We start from the raw sequence: 22,500 nt of genomic DNA on the forward strand, positions 1-22,500 counted from the left end.
ATTCCTTCTCTCCCGAGATGCTGCCTGACCTGCTGAGTTACTCCAGCATTTTGTGAATAAATACTTTCGATTTGTACCAGCATCTGCAGTTATTTTCTTATACTATTAGTTCTCGGCCTCGACTTGAAACGTCACCTATTCCTTCTATCCAGAGATGCTGCCTGTCTCGCTGAGTTACTCCAGCATTTTGTGTCTATCTTCTATATTCACTGTCGGTCTGCTTAGTTTCACTGTGCCTGGATTGGAAGGCTTGACATGCAGAGATCAGATAAGTTAGGCTTGTTTTATTTGGAGCGAAGGAGGCTGAGAGGTGACATGATAAAGATATAAAAACTTAGAAACATAGAAAATAGGTACAGGAGTAGACCATTCCGCCCCTCGAGCCACCACTGCCATTGAATATGATTATGGCTGATCATCCAAAATCAGTAGCACATTCCTGCTTTCTCCCCATATCCCTTGATTCTATTAGCCCTAAGAGCTCTAACTCTCTCTTGAAAACATCCAGTGAATTGGCTTCCACTGCCTTCTGTGCCAGAGAATTCCACAGATTCACAACTCTCTGGGTGAAAAGGTTTTTCCTCATCTCAGTCCTAAATGGCCTACCCCTTATTCTTAAACTGTGACCCCAGGTTCTGGACCAAATTATATAAAATTATAAGGCACGCAATTTATGAGGTTTGGATAATATATCTTGTCAATGTCTGTTTCCCATGGTAAGTATGTCTAAAACTAGAGGCCATGGGCTTAAGGTGAGAAAAGGGAGGTTTAAAGGTGGTATGAGGCATTTAAATGGCATCTAGACAGATACTTGAATGAGCAAGACAAAGATAATATGGAATTAATATAGGCAAGTTGAATTAGTATAAAGAGGCATTATGGATGGCATAAACATTGTGGGCCAAGTGGCCTGTTTCAATGCTGTACATCTATATGACTTAACTGAATAGATATTGTGATTCTCAAAATTGGGAAGTAATAAGAATTTTGGGAAATGGAATGTGCAATATTATCTTGAGAAGGTTTGTTCTGGTGCCATAACTCCATAAAGTACTCATAAGGTGAGTAGTTCATAATTAAATACAGTTATTAATACCTCTTTATCTTTGCAATGTTGATGCTGCTGAGAAGGTTGTGGCTAAAATTGTTCTTATTGTTCTTTTTTTTTTTTTAACAAAGTTTATTTCTGATTTTTATTAATACAGCTTTGATAATTCAATGCATGAACACATTAATGCTGATAAGTATCCCCCCACCCACCACCCCCACCCACAATACCATTCAATATACTAAACATAAAACACAAAAAAAACAACAAAAACAAACATAAAAAAAAAAAAAAACCCCCAGAGGAGGGAAGCAAAAAAAATCGGAATGTTAAGACATATCAGGGACCATTCTAATATTTCAATTCCACTCTTAGTTACGTACACACATATCAAAGACGCTACCCAACCATAAAATTATCAGAGCCTAAAGCATCAATACGACTAAGAAAAGGTTGCCATATCAATGTAAACTTGTCAGCTGATTCCCTAACAGTTCTTATTGTTCTGTGACATTAATTAGTCGTCAGGACTTATTTGAAAGGAGGGCTACTTTATCGAAGAAAGTCGTTTTTGAAATAAAGCTGTTATATGTGTGTGTAAGCTGAGTAAATATTGGGAAATCAGGGTTATATTTTTATGACAAGTTAAGGACAAAGAGGAGCCTTGAAGTTGCTTTTATAGTGGGAATGTTTATTGTGTGATATTAGGTACCATTTCCACAAAACAACCATCAGTGCTCCATGGAGTAATGTTTCCAATAATCTTTTAAACCATTTTCATTTCCATTTATGCAGTGACTAGTCAAGTGAGTGAAAAGTCAAAAGTATATAATTATCACATGTACTGACATTGGGACAATGAAATTCTTATTTGTTGTAGGTTAGGTCAGTAACATACATACTGTTAATATAGACAATATATAACAGTGAAAAATACAATAAATGAAAAACCATAATGCCAGGTAAGCATAAATGGTGGGACGGGGCAGGGTGGGGCGGGGTGTGGTATGGTGGGGTGGGGCGGGGTGTGGTATGGTGGGGTGGGGCGTGGTGGGGTGGGGTGGGCGGGGTGGGGTGGGATGGGTGGAGTGGGATGGGGTGGGGAGGGGTGGGGCGGGGTGTGGTGTGGTGTGGTGGGGCAGGGTGTGGTGTGGCGGGGCATGGTGGGGTGGGGTGGGGAGGGGTGGGTGGGGTGGGGTGGGGTGTGGTGTGGTGGGGCTGAGCGTGGTGGGGTGGGGTGGGGTGTGGTGGGGCGGGGTGGGGTGTGGTGGGGCGGGGTGGGGTGTGGTGTGGTGGGGCTGGGCGTGGTGGGGTGGAATGTGGTGTGGTGGGTTTCGGTGGGGTGGGGTGGGGTTTGATGTGGTGGGGTGGGGTGGGGTGGGGTGTCGTGTGGTGGGTTTTAGTGGGGTGGGGTGATGAGAATAGTAGAAGGAGTGGTCCCAATGAGAGGCAAATGTGAGAGACAGCAGATGGAGTGGGTGGGGAAGAAGTTGGCGTTAGGAGGGGTAGGGTGGGGTGTTGTGGGAATGGAGGATCTGGGTGGATAGAAAGACTGGGGGTGGGGGGGAGGTAGTTATCTGAAATTAGAGCATTTGGTGTTCATGCCATCAGGTTAAGACTTTAGATTTTAGACTTAGGGGTACAGAGCGGAAACAGGCCCTTCGGCCCACAGAGTCTTAGCCAGCCAGCGATCACCCCATACATTAGTCCTACACACTAGGGACAATTTAAATTTTTTACCAAAGCCAATTAACCTACAAGGTTGCAGACCACCCAGGCGGAATATAAGGTGCTGTTCCTCTCGTTTGCATTTGGACGCACCCTGACTGCAGAGGAGCTGAGAACAGACATGCCAGTGTGGGCATAGAGAGGAGGAATGAAATGGCTAATCTACCAGCCACAAGTTAAGAAGAATGTGTTAACAGTTTTTGCCTGGAGCATTTTACTAGTCTTCTCTGATTGCAGAATTCTCTCTAGGACAAACAAATTTACGGTTACAGCAGTTTGCAGCATCCACTGTCAACATTGTTGTAAATAATTTGTTTCCTCAAAAGTGTGCCCTCGACCTCCTTCTGTATACAAATACCACATAATTATGTAGCAATAATCAAAGCTGCCTTGTTCTATAAACAGCAAAGGTTAAAAAATGGGGGAGATAATAAGTGACCCCGCCAATCTTGGGTGAACTGCAAAAGTTGTTATTTCCAATTACTCCAATTGTAATTTTAAACTTTAAAATTACTGTTAGGTCACTGACCAACAATGAAAGAAGCCTCACAGCAATGTTTAATGACAGATAATCAGGGGCTACTGACAAAGCGCATTTACAAACAGTGATAATGTTATGTTATCATTTCAACTCCAGGCTCCAGTGAACTGACCCCAGAGCCAACGCATAACAAATTATTCCTTTCTGACACATGGCTTATTGCTCCAGGATTTGAAGGCATTTTGCAGTGGTCATTAAGACTCAGCGAGGTGAGATCACTACTAATGATGGCCTTAACGTGGAAGCAAGGCCTGCACTACATCACTGTCAACTGGATTTAAAGGATGCACTGATAACAGAGGTTGCCTTATCTGCTCCACACTATGTTCATCCTCAGTTTCCTTGTACATGCTACACTTCTGTTACAAGAGAACAAGGGAAACATTTGCCCGCAAGATAGCAATGGATTCACATCAATGCTCCCATTTGCATTTCAGCATGGCCTCCCAGAGCAGCTTTATCACTGGCTGTTTGAAAACTGCACATACCAGTTATGTTATGGTAATGCAAGTAAGAATTTCATTGTACTGTTTTGGTACAAGTGACAATTAAACACCCTTGACCACAAAAAAATGGTTACCTTCTAAAAATCCGAATATTAAATATCAAGTACAAAGAGTGCATGGCTTTACGGTGAGAGGGGCAAAGTTTGAAGGAGATGTGTGGAGCAGGATTTTCAAGGTGACTGTCTGGAGCTCTCCAGACATGGATGGTGGAGGAGGCAGATACGACAGTGGCATTTAAGAGATCTTAATAGGGATAAGGGACATAAGGGAGTGGAGAGATATGGATTATATGCAGGAAGATAAGAGTTGGTATTGGCTATATGTTCATTACAGACATTGTGGGATGAAGGGCTTCTTTTCTGTACTGAATTGTTCTTTGTTCTATGTTCTAAACCTCTAGTCTCTTTCTATTCAAAAATGACTGTCCATAAGTGCTGAGGAAGAATCTTTGGAACTAGTGGAATCAGCCATGTGTCCCCACAAGCCTACTGCCTACTAATTGTCTACAAATCACTTAATGGTCTTGGACCAAAATACATATCAGACCTTCTCTCACCTTACATTCCAGCTAGACCCCTTAGGTCAGTTGGGACCAGTCCATGAAACAGTCCAAGAGTAAAAACAAAGCACGGTGAAGCAGCTTTTAGTCACTCTGCTTCGTGCATCTGGAATAAACTTCCCGAAGAATTCAAACAGGCCCAAACTCTAAATATATTCAAAACTAGGCTTAAAACCTTCATGTTCTGCAGTGTCTATGACTAGCACTTTGATTCTTGCTACTCTATATATCTTACTTTTGGTCTATTATTACTTTTTATATCTTATTACTTTTTATCTAATTTTATTACTATCGTTCGCTTGTGTGTCAGATGACGTTAGCTCATTGTTGGCTTCTGTCCTCGTCCAACATATTGACAGAATCGGTCACCCGACACGTCGCATCGTGTCGTCTTTTCCAGAGGAGCGCCACGAGGAGACTTCTGCCATGATTCCCCATTACTCTATTAATCTTACTTATAACTATTAATTATTTATCTTATTACTCTTATTATTTGTATTTTCCTACCTTTTCTCCTTGTTCTGTATTTTTTATGCTCTGAGTAAAGCACTTTGAATTGCCATTGCTGTATGAAATGTACTATATAAATAAACGCCTTGCCTTGCCTTACTATTTCCCACCTTAATCAACATTCCCCAAAATTCACTGTTCCCCATATGTCCTGATTCACCAAAGTGACTATTAAACTCATTCCTGACTATACTTGATGACAGAGTATCTCTGGAGAAGGGAATTCCAAAAATTCATAACATTTTGTGAAGAAATCTTTCTCCATCTTGGTCAAAAATACCTTATTCCTTATTTCAAGTCTATATTCCCAAATTCTAGACTCCATCTGGAAGTAACTGCCCCTCAATGACCAACTTACTATTTTTTCTCAGATTTATAAACATTCAAGGAAGCCACAAGTCACCTCTGATTCTTTAAAATGTCACTGAGCACAGCCTACTCCCTATTCTCAAAGGACAAACCCCATTTTCCCGGGAATGTCTTCACTGAAGCTACATCACGCTGCCTTCAATTCAACCATATCCTTCCATTTGTAGGGAGATCCAAGCTGCATACAGTATTCCAGATGTGATCTCACCAAACCCTTTGCATGCCTAAGGTGCCAGCAGGATATCCAGGTCAACAATGAGGAATTCACCCGGCTGCACCTGGGAGCTATTCACACAAAAAATTCCATGACCTTAAAATAAATGTCAAGGTGAGTGCTCTGGTATTTGGAACTGCGCATCTTCAACAGCAACACACGCACACACACATTCACGCACACACGCGCACACACACATGTGCATGCACACAGATGCATGCACACACACAAACACATGCGCGAACACACGTAATCGCGCGAACACACGTAATCACACACACACACACGCACACCCAACCAAGCGCACACATGCACACGCGCAAGCACACACACACATGCGCACGCGCACACACACACGCGCAAGCACACACACACACACACATGCGCACACACACATGAGCGTGCACACAGGCACACATACACACGCACACACGCACACACACACACGCGCGTGCACACAGGCACACATACACACACACACACACACACACACTGCTCAATTGAGATAAATTGGGCTTTACTATCGTTAGTATGAATGTAGAACCTGTGTTCATGTGGTGTTTTTATGATTTTAGGAGTTTGCAAAGCACTTTACACCTAGGTCAATTCTTTCATAACCATAGTTTTAATGGAGCTAACCAAATACAGTAAACCCTTATTATAACGGACCATAACGAGGGAAAGCTGTTTGTTATTGCTGATTGTCCACTAAACCAAGTAAGGAATTACTGAGTAAGAGAGTATCATTGTATAAGTAGTAGAAACAAAGAACTGCTGGACACCAAGTGCTGGAGTAACGCAGCAGGTCAGGCACCATCTCTGGAGAACGTGGATAGATTTCGGGCCAAGACACTTCTTTGGAGTCTGGAACTGGACCTGGAATCCAGGTGAGTTGAAGGTGCGGGCAAGGGGTGGTGGCGACAGCCCAGCCTGGAAACGGCCAGGGAGGTGGTGCAGAACGGGGGTGGCATCAGCAGCCTGGCCTGGCAGTGAAGGTCGGTAGGTCTGTTATATAGAGACCCGTAAAAACCAGAACTCTGTTGCGTTTGCATGTTCTCCCTGTAGCCATGTGGGTTTCCTTCAGGTGTCATAGAGTCATGCAGCATGGAAACAGGCCCTTTGGCCCAGCTTGCCCATGCTGACCAAAGTGCCTCATCTACATTAGTCTCACCAACCTGCATTTGACTCATATCCCTCTAAACCTTTCCTATCCATGTACCTGTCCAAATGTCTTTTAAATGTTATTGTACCTGCCTCGACTACCTCCTCTGGCAGCTCGCTCCATATATCCACCATCTTCTGTGTGAAAACGTTTCCCCTTGGGTTCCAATCAAATCTTTCCCCTTTCATCTTTCTGGGTACTCCGGTTTCCTCCGACATGCCGGTTTGTAGGGTTAATTGGCCTCTTTAAAATGATCTCTAATGTAACTAATGTGAACGGGTGATCAATGGTTTGCATGGACTCGGTTGGCTGAATGGCCTGTTTCCATGTTGTATCTTCGAACTAAACTCAAGTAAAGTACAAATGAACAAATGTTTTTGCTTGTATTAGAAAAAAAAATCACTGATTATGAATTCTAAATAATTGACATTAATAGCAAAATATGTTGAAAAAAATCAAATTTCCAAAGTTACTTTCCTCAGCGAATCCTGATTTATAATTGCTTTTCTAATGTTATTTCGGTTGAATTAGCAACTGTTCATCAAGCTGCACAAAAATAAAATCATACTGGTTACAAGAATCTCCATTGAACATAGAAACAAGTATTAAACCAAGCAATATTCTCAGTTTTCAGGGAGGAGTGCAAATAATTTTCAATGTTTGCTACACAAATCATGTAACACTCTTGAGGATCACACTCTGGCATATACAAATCCCTGCTATCTTAAAGTTACTGGACCTTTGATCCCAGCTTTTCTATTTTAGTCTCTTTTATGTTGTAGCACAATCATGCATGTCTTGTAATAATGGACTTGACAAAAGGAACTGTGAGGGGTTTTGCTAGCATAAGAATGGGTTTATTTACAATTAGTTTAACTCATGTTTTTGGTATAAAATCTCTAATTTTATCAATCTGGGAACTATTAATTGCTGGCCCCATTCTGCACACAATAGGCTGTTTAACAATAAACCATGGCAATGTGATAGAGAAATCAGGCAAGGCTGTCTGTTTGTTCACAAAATAATTTATCAGCCCCACTGCACACTAATAGATAATATTCTGTGTGCTTGTATAAGTTTAAGAGGTATATAAATGCCAGGATTTATGTTCACCTATAAACATAAGAATGGAAAGGAAATGTTAATGATTAACATTTAAACAAGACATTCCAAAATTTGGGAAACGACTTTATAACTTATTCTCATTTGATTCAAATGCAGCTGCTGAAATGGATATTAAAGACCTTTAAAACATTATGGTGTTGATTTGTTTTTCAGTATTGAATTCTCTCTGGGCGGTATGAACGTTGATTTCTCTAATATCAAGTAACTCCTGCATTTCCTCCTTCCTTCTCTCCCCCCCTCCCCAATCCTTGTCGTTTGCATCCTTGTATCCCTCTTGTTAGCACATCTTCCCTAGCCAACAATGGGCCATTATGGACCCCACTCTTCCTGAGATCATCTGTTGCTGGCTCTGATTTGTTCTGGTCTTTTCTTCGCTCCAGTTTATTCACCCCTCCCCCCACACAACTCTATCTTTCCGTCTGAAGCAGGGTTCCGACCCGAAATGTCACCTATTCCTTTTCTCCAGAGATGCTGTCTGACCTGCTGTTACTCCAGCATTTTGTGTCAATCTTCAGTAGGCAATCATCTGCAAATCCTTCCTGCACTCTCTCGGTGCTCAGACAGCCAAAATCCATTGATCGAACAATTTGAGGTTACATTTGATGATGTTTCATTTATTGAGAGAATTTATATAAAATTAGGGAGTTTTGAGGAATTTATCATTGTCAATCCTTTTGATGAAAATCACAGTTCCTGAATCAAGCTATAAACTTTGAATAATCTGCAAAGTTGACTGGCCAACATTCAGTTATCCTGTTGTCACAAATGGCACAGTGGCACAATGGATGGCACAGTGGCACAGTGGTAGGGTTACTGCCTTACAATGCCAGGGTTCAATCCTGACTGTGGGTGCTGTCTGTACGGAGTTTGTACGTTCTCACTGTGGGTTTTCCCCGGGTGCTCCAGTTTCCTCCCACACTCCAAAGACATACAGGTTTGTAGGTTAATTGGCTTCTGTAAATTGTAAATTGATCCTCGTGTGTAGAATAGCGCTAGTGATCGCTGGTTGGCGTGGACTCGGTAGGCCAAAGAGCCAGTTTCCGTGTTGTATCTCTAAAATCTAAAAGGTTTAAATCTCCAACTGATTCTCAATACCAACTGACTTTCTTGATGTCTGTTACACAGGAACTGAGGAAGATTAGATGGAGAGACTTGTTGCTATCACTCCTGCCTTGCTGGTTTTGTGTTTGAAGGATCCTATTTGTTTTACACCTTTTGAATCAGCAGCTTATTTTTTATATAATATGGTAAAATGCCAAAGATCTTGGGAAAATAAGGCCAGATCCTTTAACCATAGGGTTAAACTTTGTGCTCAGTGCTTGCACAGTTCAATGGCAGAACTCTACAGCAATCGAGGTTATGACTATGCTGCTTCTTATTTCATAAACAGTAACAGTCTTGCACCCACTATTTACAAGCCCCTACTGCAACCAGAACGATTACCAATATCTCACAGAATCTTGGAATAACATATCAGATACCTCGACTGATTTCAGTGTTCTTCCAGGATAGGCTTCCTCAGGGTCCGACCATAAGTGTATCCATTTTGTGGTCAATACCTTTTGCAGGCTGGAAGAGTATGGTGAGGAAAACAACCAAAACAATACTGACACATTGGGAAACAGAAGGAGTTTGGGAGCATTAACAAGCGATCTTCTCAAACGATTACATAATTTGTGCTATCTCCGGAAATTAAGTGCTAAATTACGCAGGCAGTCAAGAAACTTGGCTTGATAACCACTTATATTGGAGCTTTTTTATTCTGTATTATCTTAAAGGCCTTCATATTATCTTTCACGAAACCAACTGCTCCTTCTCATCTGTGCACAAGCCTGAAAAAATATCTAAATCATCCTTTAGTTTTTTAGTTTAGTTTTAGAGGTACAGCACGGGAACAGACCCTTTGGCCCATTTCTGCGCTGTCCAGTGATCCCGTATACTAGCACTATCCTACACACTCGGGACAATTTACAATTTTTTACTGAAGCCAGTTAACCTGCAAACCTGTAAGTCTTTAGAGTGGAGGAAACCAGAGCAGCTGGAGAAAACCCACACGGTCACTGGGAAAACCTACAAACTCCATACAGTCACCACCCGTAGTCAGGATAGAAACTAGGTCACTGGACTTAGAACCTGTTAATGCATAGATGTTAGGGGCAACAAATACAAAATGTCTGTCTTGTATCTAAGTTTGGGCATTGACAATAGACATTAGACAATAGGTGCAAGAGGAGGCCATTCGGCCCTTCGTGCCAGCACCGCCATTCAATGTGATCATGGCTGATCATTCTCAATCAGTACCCCGTTCCTGCCTTCTCCCCATACCCCCTGACTCCGCTATCCTTAAGAGCTCTATCCAGCTCTCTCTTGAATGCATTCAGAGAATTGACCTCCACTGTTTGAGAGAATAGGATTATTCATTAAATGCAGAGGAGACTCACCCTGCGATATCCCCAACCGATAATTGAAAATGATCCTGTTGACTTGCAGCATTCTAACTGTAGAATGGTTTTTTTACTCACCAGACGGTTAGACCACGACATGTTTATTCTTTTGTAGTTAACATTGCTATATTCTAGTGACACTTCATCAACTGGATAACAACCTCAATGTTTAACGATATGGAAGCTCTAGTTTTAAGAGACCAGGATATTTATGATTCCCTTTGTTTATTTTAGATACAAGTAACTTGACATATCACTGATTGCAATTGTGGACACTTGCATGATCAAAGACCAAAAGCAAACAGTTGTGATATCTCAGGGAGAAAACAGGACAGAAATGTTGGTAAAATATGGTTAATGGTGTCCTTTGACTTGGAAAAAGCAATTCTGTCCTTGACAGAATGAAGCAATGGCAGAAAATGTACCTCTGAACTGATCCTTATCATGCATTGGAACCAGTTTGTCTAGGACAGAGCTGTGTATCTTGTTCACAGGAAAGTTATCAGCGGCTAAAGACAGCAATGAATGTAGATAAAACCTGCAAGAAACAGAAAATTAGTTTGCAGAAGCACCCATGATAAATCCACAATGATCAAGACTATCACTAAGAATATAGGGGATATACTAATAAAGAACATTCAATTTTTCATCAAGAAAGGAATAGGTTATAAAACCAGATATGTCTGGTTTATATTTACTGTTAATCAAAAAGAGCAAAGATTTAATTAAATTAGCAAAGATTAAATTAGTTTAATTTAGAGATACAGCGTGGAAACAGGCCCTTTGGCCCAATGAGTGTGCCGATCAGCAATCCCCGCACATTAACACTATCCTACACACACTAGAGACAATTTACAAATATACCAAGTCAATTAACCTACAAACCTGTGCATCTAACTCTGTAACTCCATACAGATAAGCACCCATAGTCAGGATTGAACCCGGGCCTCTGGTGCTGCAAGGCAGCAACTCTACCACTGTGTCACAGTGCCGCCAAATTAATTGATTTAATTAAGATGGACCCAAAATGCTGAAGTAACTCAATGGGTGAGGCAGCATCCATGAAGAACATAGATAGGCGACGTTTCGGGTCTGAAGAGGGGTTCCGACCCGAAATGTTACCTATGCATGTTCTCCAAAGATGCTGCCTGACCCACTGAGTTACTCCAGCATTTTGTGTCTATCTCTGGTAAAAATCAGTAATTGCAGTTCCTTGTTACTATATATTTTGTTAACCAATCCTTCAAGAGAAATGGCCTGAATTAGCAATAACTATCTGCATTTAGTTTTCAATCATTGTTGTGTTCAGGATAAGAATTGTCAGCGCTGAGGAATAGACTTTGTAGAGAAGGTACTAAGACCTGGTGTGGCAGCAGCATATAAAATGTACCACTGTTTATAGAGCTCAGATTCATCCAGCACAGAAACGGGCTCTTTCACCTCGCCTCAACTATGCCGAGCAGGGTGCCTGCCTACGCTAACCACACTTGCCTGTATTAGCCCTGTATTCCTCCATACCTTTCCTATCCTAGTACCTGACCAAATGCCTTTTAAACATTGCAATTGTTTCTGCCACTACCATTTCTTCTGGCAGCTCATTCCAAAGAGCCACCACCATACATGTGAAAAGCCTACCTCTCAGATTTCCTTTACATTCCTTCACCCTCACCTTAAACTTTTGCCCTCCAACTCTAGACTCCCCTGCGCTAGGAAAAAGATTCTGATTATCTATCCCATCTATGCCCTCCATAATTTTCTTTCTTTTGTTAAGCTCGTCAGTTCAGGGGAAATGTGTTGTTTAGTGGTCAGGGTCAGAGATCCATCAAGTATGTGGTTATAGGAGTGATCACCACGTCAAATCTAGGCTGAGGTTCAATGAAATGATGAAGTGCTGCACTGTTGCTGGGTCATTATTGAGGAAACGCTGCACTCTTGAAGGATCAGCACTGCCAGATTGTTGCATTGCTCGGGGTAATATGGAGGGAATGCAGCAGAACAGGTAGGAATTGCTGCATTGCTCTATAGGGCATCCCTGAAGAAATGCAGCACTGTTGGAGGGGCAATCTTTTGGATGAAGCATTACACTGGAAGTATGTCTGCTCTCTCTGTGGGTACAAAAGACCCCATAGCAAAATTGAAGCGCAGAGAAGCTTTGCCGAACATTTACTTCCATAACAGCATTGTTAAAACAGCAAATTTTTAATCATTTAAACCTTTCCGCTTCTGGAAGCTATTTGTGTACAAGCTGGTGCCTTATTCACTGCATTACAACAGTGATTACACTTTCAAAATAGTTCACTGGTTGTAAAACATTTTGGGGTATCCTAAAAGGGACATAGTGGTTTGCACAAATGTAAGTCACTCTTTTCTTATACCTTTAATTCCCCATCACTCCATCTCTCTGGGAACCTTGATAATGAATGAAGCCGTATAACAGTGACACAATATAAAGAAGCTTCAGAGAGCTTTCAGGTGTTTTCTACCAAGATCTGGAGGAACTAACCATTTCAGTGGCGTAGAGTCATAGAATCATAGTGATACAGTGTGGAAATAGGCCCTTTGGCCCAACTTGCCCACACCGGCAACATGTCCCACCTGCCTGTGTTTGGTCCATATCCCTCCAAACATGTCCTATCCATGTACCTGTCCAAGTGTTTCTTAAATGTTGCAATAGTACCAGCCTCAACTATCTCCTCAGGCAGCTCGTTCCATACACCCACCACCCTTTGTGTAAAAAAGTTACCCCTCAGATTCCTATTTAATTGTTTCCCCTTCACCTTAAACCTATGTTCTCTGGTCCTCGATTCCCCCACTCTGGGCAAGAGACTCTGTGCGTCTACCCGATCTATTCCACTCATGAGATCACATTATCTTTTCATCAGCAGGCCTTCAGGTCTAGGCCAGCAGATGGCTGAACTGCGGTTCACCTTCATCTCTGTTCATAACAGCGGATGAGACATGATCCAGCCCTTCTGATATTTCATCTTGTAGGTGCTCAGGATTTTGATCCTCGTCAGCCATCAATATTGGCATATGAGCTTGCTCCTGTAACATTTCACCTTATGTGACGGCACAGTGTGCAATGGTGGGGTTGTTGCTGCCTTACAGCGCCAGAGACCCAGGTTCCATCCTGACTACGGACGCTGTCTGTACAGAGTTTGTGCGTTCTCCCTGTGAGTGCTTGGTTTTTCTCCATGTGCTCCGGTTTCCTCCCACACCCTAAAGACGTAAAGATTTGTAGGTTAATTGGCTTTGGTAAAATTGTATCTTGTCCCTAGTATGTAGGATAGTGCTAGTGCACGGGGTGATCGCTGGTCTGTGTGGGCTTGGTGGGTTGAAGGGCCTGATTCCACGCTGTACCTCTGAAGTCTGAAGTCAGAAGCAGAGGGCAGACAATCCTAAAGGGAGACGCTAAAGGGGTCCGGCTCAGCAGGACCGGTTCATAGCAGCTATGGCCCTGGGGATGAAGCACCTCCAGACTCAGGAACAGCTTCATCCCCAGGGGTCACAACGCACAGTGATCTGGCACAGATCTACTTGCACTTTATTCTGTCTTAAAACTGTTACAATTTGTTTCGTTGGATTGTTGTTGTTCAAATTAATACTGACTAGCTAATTAAATGATTGCATCGTAGGGGAGGCGCATTCCCAATCTCGTTGTACCCCTGTACAATGACAATAAAGATATATTGTATTGTATTGTATTGTATTGTATTGTATTGTATTGTATTGACAATGGGATAGCTGCCAGTGGGTTCCAACAGCCTCCTCACATGCATGTGCAGGAGAACAGCAGAAGTTCCATGGATTTCCAGCACCATCCGATTAAAATGCTTAGACCATGGTTTGCTCAGGCTGCAGGAATACTAAATGTTCAGCATAAACATTTGCATGCTTCGTCCTTATTCAGGACCCTTATTCAAGGCATGCATGGATCTCCAACAGGAGTGACAGCAGTAGCACTATCACGTACTTGTCAACATCACCTTGTTATCTTCTGGCTATGAGGGAACAGTGTCAAAACCTTGTCAATGGGTAAATCCACACTCTGACATTGACGCACAATCAGTCGCCTCTTCATATTGGAGAATGTTACAGATGTTCTCACAATGAGATGACTGTTGCTTAATGGCCTAATGGTTTGCTGTGGAAGTGTGCTGGACATCTATCAGAAGTGCGGTCGGGAGGTTCCAGTACTGCTGTGCTTATTGAAGTGAGTCGTGGGGTTTTTAATCAGTGGCATGTCATTCCTTTGCACTGAAGTTTGATATGTAAACCTGAAGCTGAGTTTTTAAGTGGATTAACTTTTTAAAACACCAAACACCTATATCAAAGGGTGACAAGGAAGCACGCTTTGAAGGGAGTTGTGGTGCCATCAGCGTTTGATTTACATGTCTGACATTTTGATGTGGCAGGTCACTTAAGTGCAGCAGTTGATTCCAACTTATGACCTGCATTATCTGAGCTTGTTGGGAAAAGAATAGAGGATAAGTAGAAGGTTTGTGCAACACAGCGCTTCAGTCAAGGCTAGACACTATAAGCCAGCAGACCATTATTTACCTTGTACCGTTTCTCTCTTCTTTCCCTGCAGCCACCGGCTTTCGATGAAGTAATGATGTGAACGCCTAGGGCCAGCCTGATGCATGGAACATTCCAGCATTTGTTCTGTTTCTAACCTCTGCAGCATTTTCTATCAATAGTGAAAAGCAACAGTCTTCTTCCTACATAAGGCTCATTTTGTAGTCTTTGACAAATTGACAGTAATGTGATGGATAACTTTTTTCATATGGAATAGAGATAGTCTAGCATGGAAATAGGCCCTTCGGCCCAACTTTCCCAGGCCGACCAACATGCCCCATCTACACTAGTCCCACCTGCCTGGGTTCTGCCCATATCCCTCCAAACCTACCATATCCATGTACCTGTCTAAATTATTTTCAATATTTGTGAATCTCAAATAGTTTTGAGTGATGAAAAGGTTTGTGAAGTGAGAAAATATATTAATTGCCATGTAACTGATTGCACTTACAAGAAAATGCACCACTTTTCAGCTGTGGCAACAAACAAGTTATGAAGGTGTCTGAGCAGATGGCCTTGTCCAGCTCTATATCCAGTGCTCAGGCCATACATCTGACTATATTCTATTTAGTATGAATAGCTGGAACTGCATAGTGTTTGCGGATGTAGCTGGTAGCCAGGATTCCTGCCTGCCTGTTGACTGAACTTTGTATACATTCCAGTGTTCCACACTGGCGTTATAGTTACTGAACCTATTCTAACAGGAGGCTCTTTTAAAGCAAACTTATCATTCCATTCCTATTGCGACTGCTGGGCCTCCAAAAAGCAGCCTAGAATTTAATTTATCTTCCCAGAACCTGATGTCTTATCTCATGAGTATTTGGCAGTTGTCCTATTTGCTTTTGAGTACCTCACTAAACATCAAGCAATGATAAATTATTCAGTCTTGCGAAAAACTAGAGACAATACTGAATTGATTTGCTTTTGTAGTTTGGTTTTGTGTTTAGTTGCAGCACCTGGTCATGCACTTCCAGTCATAGAAGTGTGAAAACGCATACCTCCACGTTCAGGTATAAGAAAGAACAGCAGATGCTGATTTAAACCGAAGATAGACACAAAAAGCTGGAGTAACTTAGCGGGTCAGACAGCATCTCTGGAGTAAAGGAATAGGTGACGTTTCGGATCAAGACCTTTCTTCAGACTGAGAGTCAAGGGAAAGGGAAACGCGAGATACAGATGGTAATATAGAGAGATATAAAACAAACTAATGAAAGATATGCAAAAACAACAATGATCAATTGACCGTGGAGCCCACAATGATCCATTGTTGGCTGTGGGCTAGGTGATAACGAGTTATACAGACAGTGAAACTCGAAGGACGACAGTTAAACTAGTATGATGACTAGGGTGGGGGAGAGATAGGAAGACAGGGGATGCAAGGGTTACTTAAAGTTAGAGAAATCAATACTCATACCATTGGGTTGTAAGCTGGCCAATAGTATGAGTATTGAGAAAATGAGGTGCTGTTCCTCCAATTTGCATTTGGCCTAACTCTGACAATGGAGGAGGTCCAGGACAGAAAGGTCAGTAAGGGAATGGGAAAGGGAGTTAAAATGTTTGGCAACTGGGAGATCATGTAGGCCAAGGTGGACTGAGCGAAGTTCAGTGGAACAATTGCTCAGTCTATGTTTGGTCTTGTATAAGAGTCCACACCTGGAACAACAGATACAGTAGATGAGGTTGGAGGAGGTGCAAGTGAAACTCTGGACAGAGTTGAGGGAGGACGTATAGGGACAGGTGTTGCATCTCTTGCGCTTGCTGGGGAAGGTACCTGGGGAGGGGGTGGTTTGGGTGGGAAGGGCTGAGTTAACCAGGGAGTTGCAGAGGGAATGGTCTCTACAGAAAGGGCTGGAGATGGGAAGATGTGACTAGTGGTGGGATCCTGTTGGAGTTGTCGAAAATGACGGCCAATTATGCGTTGTATGTGACAGCTGATGGGGTGACTAGGGGGACTCTTGGATTAGCTCCTGGATCTTCTCGGCATCAACTGTGACCCTAATCCTGGTCTTCTATGGTAGAGAAAACAAGACTACTTAAAGGCCCTTACACGTTTTTTTCTGTCAAAAACACTTTCTAATGAAAGATTACAGGGGAACAAGAAAGTTGCTCACAAGCAGTTCTATTAATAATTCGTGATGAACAATGATTGTGGACTTTATCGCTAATGTCCACCTCCTCTGAACGTATTTGTTATCAATTTTGAATGCTATAACGAGCAATGCTCAGAGTTGGTAACGGGCATAGATAGAATCATAGAGTCAATAGATAGGGTGAATGCACAGCATCTTTTACACCAGGGCAGGGGAATCAAAAGCCAGAAGATATACATTTAAGATGAAAGGGGCTAGATTTAATAGGAACATGAGGGGCAACTCTTATGGTGAGTATATGGAATGAGCTGGCCGAGGAGGTAGTTGAGGCACGTACTATAAATGCATTTAAAAGACACTGGGATAGGTACGGATAGAAAAGCTTTAGAGGGATAAAGGCCAAACGAGGGCAAATGGGACTATCTTAGATGGGGCAATCAGTTCATCATGGATGAGTTGGGCCAAGGGGCTGGTGTCCGTGCTGTGTGACTCCATGGCATAGATAAAGTCAAATTGTTGTTAGTTCCTGTTTCTACTCAACATTTGACAACCAATGTAAATATTCTAGTGTTTTCTGAAGAATTATCTGTTGTAAGTCTATTGGTATATTTACAGGGGTATATATATATATATATATATACACACACACACACACATTCCCAGGATGAAGGCTAAGACGGCTGTTCAGAAGTAAAACAATCCCGAGCCGTCCAAAAAAATCTTGCTTTTTTTTTTTTTTATCAAAAAATACTTTATTCAAGTTATAAATATCATTTACAAAACATCATTTTTAAACAAACCCATCCGACATTTCCGGAGGTTACATATTCAATACAGGCATTTACTTAGACATTTACATACATTTACATACATATCCCTTATTTGGAGGGGCGTCTCTCTCCACCACCCCCTGCCCCCCATGTCCAGCAGCGGAAGGACCCTAGACTGTGGTCCTCCCCCACAGGGCCTTGGCGTTGGCTGCACCGAGCTTCAGAGCGTCCCTCAGCACGTACTCCTGCAGTCTGCAGTGGGCCAGTCGGCAACATTCCTTGACGGACAGCTCGCTCCGCTGGGAGGTCAACAAGGATCGGGCAGACCAAAGAGCGTCTTTCACCGAGTTGATGACCTTCCAGCAGCACTCGATGTCAGTCTCGGAATGCGTCCCTGGGAACAGTCCGTAGAGCACAGAGTCCTCTGTGACGGAGCTGCTCGGAATGAATCGTGACAGGGACCCCTGCAGACCTCTCCAGACTCTCCTGGCAAATCCACACTCTTTGAAGAGGTGGGCCACCGTTTCCTCTCCGTAGCAGCCGTCCCGAGGGCAGCGTGCGCTGGTAGTGAGGTTCCGGCGGTGCAGGAAGGATCTGACTGGGAGGGCTCCCCTCACCGCCAGCCAAGCCAGGTCTTGGTGCTTGTTGGTGAGTTCTGGCGATGAGGCATTTTGCCAGACAAGCTGGGCAGTCTGTTCTGGGAACCACGCCACAGGATCCATGGAGTCATTCCCCTGCAGTGCCTGCAGGACGTTCCGTGCTGACCACTGCCCGATGGACTTGTGGTCAAAGGTGTTGGTCCGGAAGAACCTGTCCACAAACGACAGATGGTTCGGCAATGTCCAGCTGACTGGCACATTGCGTGGCATCTGCGCCAGGCCCATCCTTCGCAACACCGGGGACAGGTAGAACCTCAGCAGGTAGTGGCATTTGGTGCCCACGTGCCTTGGCTCTATGCTCCGCCTGATGCAGCCACACACGAAAGTGGCCATCAGAATGAGGGCGACGTTGGGCACGTCTTTACCCCCGTTGTCTGCCGACTTGTGCATTGTGGCTCTTCGCACCCGGTCCATCGCCGACCCCCAGATGAAACGGAAGACGGCCCGGGTGATCCCCGTGGCGTAGGAGGGAGGGACGGGCCACACTTGCGCCAAGTACAGCAGCCCCGAGAGCACCTCACACCTGATGACCAGGTTTTTCCCCGTGATGGAGAGGGAGCGCTGCTTCCACAGCTCCAGCTTCTTCCCCACCTTGGCTATCCACTCCAGCCAATTTTTGTTACATGCCCCAGCCTTCCCGAACCAGATCCCCAGCACCTTCAGGAAGTCAGGCTTGATGGTGAAGGGGATGGAAGATCGGTCGGGCCAGTTGCCAAAGAGCATGGCCTCGCTCTTCCTGCGGTTTACCCTGGCCCCCGTGGCCAACTCAAACTGGTCGCAGACGCTGATCAGTCTGCGGACCGACCCTGGATCCGAGCAGAAGACGGCGACATCGTCCATGTACAGGGAGGCCTTGACCTGAGTGCCCCCACTGCCTGGCAGTGTCACTCCTCTTATGCTCGCATCCTTCCTGATGGATTCGGCAAAGGGTTCAATGCAACAGACGAACAAGACAGGGGAAAGAGGGCAACCCTGCCTGACTCCAGACCTGACGGGGAAGCTGTCTGATTCCCACCCATTAATTTGGACTGCACTACAGATATCAGAGTAGAGCAGTTGTATCCACTTCCTGATTCCCTCCCCAAAGCCCATTTTGGAGAGCACGTCCCTCATGTACGTGTGCGATATCCTGTCGAAGGCCTTCTCCTGGTCCAAGCTGACCAGGCAGGCATCCACCCGTCTGTCCTGCACGTAGGCAATGGTATCTCTCAGCAGCACCAGGCTGTCTGAGATTTTCCTGCCAGGTACAGCACAGGTTTGGTCCGGGTGGATCACCTGTCCCAGAGCAGACTTGACCCGGTTGGCGATGGCCTTAGACAGGATCTTGTAGTCTACATTCAACAATGTGATGGGTCTCCAATTCCTTAAGTCATTCATCTCCCCCTTCTGCTTGTAGATCAGGGTGATGTTGCCCTTCCTCATAGAGTCTGACATGCTGCCTGCTAGGAGTATATCGTTGTACACTTCCAGCAGGTCCGGGCCCACCCAGTCCCACAGAGCCGAGTACAACTCTGCCGGTAAGCCATCGCCTCCGGGAGTTTTACTCGAGTCAAAGGAACGGATGGAGCCAGTCAGCTCCTCCAGGGTCAGTGGTTGGTCCAGACTCTCCCGCTTGCTGTCGTCCAAGACTTCCGTGATGGAGGACAGGAAGTTCTGGGAGGCGGTGCTGTCTGTGGTCTTTACATCGTACAGATCCTTATAAAAGGATCTGCAGATCTTGAGCATGTCTGTCTGCGAGGATGTTACCGAGCCGTCCTCCTCCCAAAGGCTTTTGATCACAGAGCTCCCCCTGTGAACCTTATGGAAGAAGTAACGTGAGCACGTCTCATCCTGCTCAACATGGCGGACCCTGGACCGGAAGATGATCTTGGAGGATTCAGAGGTAAAGAGCCGAGCTTGCCGCCCTTCAACTCTCTCAGTTCCTCCCTCACATCCACCCCTCTCCTCTGCAGAAGGAGTAGCTGCTGCAAATCTGTCTGGAGTTGACACAAAAATCTTGCTGTGATCTTCATAAAGACAGCATGAATGCCAAGAGACAATACTGGGACAAACCTAAATCCCAGTATAACCACTCAGACACCTCTTGACAATGGCAAGGCATGAATACTATCATGGGCTACAAAGCAAAGTCAGGCAGCATCGCTTGTGATAGTGCTGCCTTCCCTGATGAATGTTTGCTTGGTTTATTGTCATGTGTTGCGAGGTACAATGAAAAGCTTTTTTGTTGCATGCCAATTAATTTTAAATGTTTTTAAAAATTATGTTTTCTTACCTTTCACCCATGTCGGTGAGTCCAATCCAGATTATCTATTGCATATGGTTGGTTGAAACACATCAGCTTTATCTCTTGTCCACCTATTACCTGCCAGGCTTTGTCCTGCTAATTCTATTTTCCAGCTTACTTCCTCTCCCCACCCCCCCCCCCTCACCATCACTTCCTTCCCCCATAGTCAGACTGAGGAAAGGTCCCGACCCATAACGTCACCTGTCCATGTTCTCCAGAGGTGCTGCCTGACTCGCTGAGTTACTCCAACACAATTTGTGCCTTTGTTTAAAAAAGTAATTCAATGGTCCTAAAGTGCTTTGCGATGTACAAAGAACAAAAAAGACTTTAGTTAAATATAATTTTGTTTCTCTTCAGTTACACATTTAGGTTAGGTTCTTGGCTTTCCTTCGAAGAGTTTGTTTAATATTTCCTACTTTGGCTTGTGAGGGAAGTTCAGCTTTAAATGTTCCCAATGCCAGTGAGTGAGGAAAGCTGTTATATATAGATGTTATATACCACCGGGTGGAGCCGCGATGGCAGCCTCGCCTACAGTCTGTCTTTTTCGTCTTTTATTTGTTATTTTTAGTGTGTTTTAAAAGTTTGTGTTAATGTTCTCTGGTTTGTTTTATGTGGGGGGTGAGGGAGGGGGTCGGGGGAAATCTTTTGTCAATCTCTTACCTTGCTGGAGACGCGATTGTTTTCCGGATCGTATCTCCGGTCGCTCTGCGGCCTAAAATCATGGAGCTGGTGGCCTTGTTCGAGACTGACTTTGAGCCCCACCGCGGGGCCGTGGACTTACCATCAGAGCATGCGATTCCTTGCCTGGGATTGATGTTCTAACCGCGACCTGCGGACATCAACATCGAGGAGCTTGCAGTCTCGGGTAGAGACCGATGTCAGGAGGTCCAAACGACGCAGAAGGTATCAACCAGGCCCGACCCGGGGTTGATCGCTCGGCACGGGGGAGCTGAGATTGCCCACCCAATGCGGGAGCTTGATCGCCCCGCCGAGGAAGGCCCAACTACCGGCTAAGGGAGCCAAGATCATCCCGTCAACGGAAGGCTCGAGGCCCCCGATCGCGGGAGGACAAAGAAGGGAAGAGATTGAACTTTTTTTCGCCTTCCATCACAGTGAGGAATGTGGAGGAGTCACTGTGGTGGATGTTCATGTTAAAATGCAGTTTGTGTGTTCTGTTGCTTTTTATTGGTATGACTGTAAGCCAAATGAAATTCCTTGTATGTTGCAAAACATTCTTGGCTAATAAAGTATGATTATGATTATGATTGTGATGATGATAATGTTATGATTATGTTAGCAGGCAGAGGATGAAAACCATTAAAGTACTTCAGCTTTGACCATCACCCAGCTTCTGAGAGGGAACGGCAGCTCCTGAAACCATGCCAATGGATGGATGGATAAAGGGCATAATGCAATTACAAGCAAGGCAAGTATTTGGAATTGTGGCTTCACAGTGTCGAGAGACTGCAGGAAACTGTTCCCATTGTCCGCATGTACGTGAAAGATTAAACCTGCTAACCAATGCAAACAGCAAAACATTTTTTTTCCATGAGTGCAGATTTTCAATCTACTCTTTCCTTTGGTCCTCAGTTATGTTCCCAAGTTTGAAAATTACGGAAACAATGAAATGCTTGTGCTAAAGCAGTGAAGAAATGTTATTCATTTCGCCCTAGAGATTGGATAAAGAATTGAGTTTAGAATGTTATGCTTTCACCCCGGGAAAGCAGCCCAAACCATTAGAGTTGAAATACTCTTTCATTTTGACTGGAAGAGACTTGCAAGAGGTTTGGCCAACGTCAACAGTTCATAATGGAATGCTCCAAAATAACAGAATGCCTCATAATTCCCCAAGACATTTATCGCCTCATCAGAAAAACTAATGGAGTATATAGGAAGCAAAGACTCCTACTGAT

This window comes from Rhinoraja longicauda, chromosome 9 (genome assembly GCF_053455715.1).
Source record: "Rhinoraja longicauda isolate Sanriku21f chromosome 9, sRhiLon1.1, whole genome shotgun sequence".
Classification (NCBI taxonomy): Eukaryota; Metazoa; Chordata; class Chondrichthyes; order Rajiformes; family Arhynchobatidae; genus Rhinoraja; species Rhinoraja longicauda.